The sequence below is a fragment of the Microtus ochrogaster genome, unplaced genomic scaffold (genome assembly GCF_000317375.1).
Source record: "Microtus ochrogaster isolate Prairie Vole_2 unplaced genomic scaffold, MicOch1.0 UNK27, whole genome shotgun sequence".
Lineage (NCBI taxonomy): Eukaryota > Metazoa > Chordata > Mammalia > Rodentia > Cricetidae > Microtus > Microtus ochrogaster.
Window position 1 is genome coordinate 430,473 of NW_004949125.1, and position 2,444 is coordinate 432,916.

At 54.1% G+C, this 2,444-nt stretch overlaps 1 protein-coding gene across 5 annotated transcripts in view; it reads left to right on the forward strand.

Annotated features, from left to right (window-relative positions):
- Brat1 (BRCA1 associated ATM activator 1) overlaps positions 1–2,444 on the forward strand; it is a 16,370-nt gene that overhangs the window by 1,622 nt on the left and 12,304 nt on the right. For 2 of the 5 annotated variants that reach the window (XM_005367986.3, XM_026789713.1), the window contains exon 1: positions 1,844–2,001. The exons of 1 other annotated variant lie outside the window; for it this stretch is intronic. The gene's annotated coding sequence lies outside the window, so the exon portion shown is untranslated. 2 more of the 5 variants (XM_013354082.2, XM_013354083.2) reach the window with 2 other exon arrangements.

A 2,444-nucleotide genomic window follows, 5' to 3' on the forward strand; every position in this document is an offset into this window, starting at 1 on the left:
GTTTATTTTTCCTCTAAATAATCTGAGATGTTGGGGGCCAAAGTGACTCCCTAATTGTTAAACCTGGGCCCTTTGCCTTGAGGAAAGGACAGTCCACACCAGGACTATCCATCAGCCTGCACCAACCGCTTTATATGCTCTGCTGACAACTTCGCTGGTGGCCCAGCAGGCCAGTGCTAGTGCTAACACAGTATCTCATTTGCCTTGGGGTCATCCTGCCTCTGCCTCCTCAGTGTTGGGATTACAAGTGTCTATCACCATACCTTGCTTTTTTTTTTTTTCTTCCACCTCACTCTGTCGGTTGGCGACTAACAGACTCAGGTCCTTAGGCTTGCAAAGCAAGCACTTGACTAGCCCATTTCCCAGCCTGCATTGTTTCTGAGTAAAGAGCTCTCCCCAGCTGGGTGATATTGCAACATTAAAACTCAAGACAAGGCTTTTCTTTGAGTGCTTTCTTTACTTACTTGCAAAAAAATTTTTTCGTTTTCTTTTGATTTTCCAGACAGGATTTCTCTGTAGTTTTTGGTGCTTGTCCTGAAATTAGGGCTTGTAGACCAGGCTGGCCTCGAACTCACGGAGATTTGCCTGCCTCTGCCTCCAAGTGCGCCACCACCGCTCGGTGGAAAAAGAATTTTTTCTTAAAGAAAAAAAATACTTTGAGACAACGAGACGAGCCCTAAACTTACATAGGCACATCAATTCTGAGCTTAAGGGCAAAAACCTCCACGCTCTGCCCTGAGAGATATTTTTTTTCCGGTTTTTCGAGACAGGGTTTCTCTTTAGCTTTGGAGCCTGTCCTGGAACTCCCTTTGTAGACCAGGCTGGCCTCGAACTCACAGAGATCCCCCTGCCTCTGTCTCCCAAGTGCTGGGATTAAAGGCGTGCGCCACCACCGCCCAGCCCTGAGAGATATTTTTATGTGTTTGTGTGGGTGACCTCAGGGCTGGGGATACTCTTAACCACTGAACCACCTATCTAGCCCCCGCTTGCCTACTTTTTATCTTCATCACTAGCAGAGTGGGCTGAGGCCGTGAAGAGCCACATAACTGCAGGCTTTGGTAACTGGAGGGTCCTGACACTCTAGTTCCCGGAGTTTAGCGGTAGCACCGGAGGCCCCAAAACAGGTCCTGCCGACATTCACTGTAGCCGGGAACAACAAAAGCTAGCAAAAGGCAGGGACCATAAATGTCCACACTTGGCAGAAGGCCAGCGAGGCCCCGCCTTCCAGTGAATAGCCACGCCCACACAGAGGCCGCCTTGACGATGCTCCGCCCACTTTCTGAGTGGGCGTGCAACACTTAGCGTCGGAGTTGGATGGTGTGGTGCTTCCGAGTGAGTGAAAATCCCAAGCTGTACCCAACTGAGTGCATTTACAGCGTTTTGAGCCTTAGAAGTGATCGGAGCGGCGTTCATGATCATCACTGGTCTCCAAGGGCACCGTCCTCACTTTTTCTCGCCCCGTGACTGTCACGTGGTACAGGCAGGGCCTGTGGAGTCGTAGACTCAAGCGGAGGAGGGCGGAACCCGCAGCACTAAGGGGCGGAGCCTGTAGCCACGTGAAAGGAATTGCGTCAGGGGCGGGGCCTCGGCTGCGTGCTGCGAACTCGGGCTGGGTGGGACTTGAAGAGGGCCAAGTGGAGCCAACTCCCGTCCGGGGGCTGGATCTGTGAAGGCGTCTGGCGGGGCCTGCGGCTGCGTGGAACGGACTCTGGGGCGGGGCAGAACCTGGGGAGGGCGGGGCCTGGGTCGGCGTGGAGCGGAATTTGCGGAGGCGCGGGCGGGGCCTGTAGCAGACACCGGAACCTCTGCGGGTGAGTCGCGAGCAGATCAGGGATTCAGATCCCGGTAACGCGGAGTGGGAGCTCCGGGCAGGCACTTGGGGCCTGGTGGTGCATTCTGCACTCTCGGGCCTAGGCCCATAACAGAGAGCCACGGAGGCGGGATTCGAACCCTAGCTAACTCGAAATCGCGGAGTGCGCACCTCTTACCCGGAATTGGGAGGTACGGATGTTGGAGTTGAGACGGACCGTGCCGGGCCGACATCGTCCTCCAAGATGCATATTTCTGTCCTGAATGGACACCTTCCGATGCAGGCCGCAGGGTGGTCACTTGCAGCCTCTACCGACCTGGGCTGTGATACGCACATTCCTCTGCATTCCTGGATCTCATGCAGGTTTCTCTTGACCGTTGAGAGCAGATTCTAGGGTCAGGTGCCTGGATGGACAGTCCCGTGCATATTTGGCTGATCCCCTGACTCTGTTCTCCCCGCAGCTAGGTCAGTAGGCAAGTTGCACCTCCACCTCAACGCACCAAACCCCTAAGTCGACTCGACACCAAAGGCCTCGTGGTTCTGATTAACATTTCCTCACCCACCAGGTTCCCCTGATTGAGTTTAGTGTCTGTGTGAGTTCAAGAGTTCTGGCCCTCAAAAAAAAAAAAAAAGG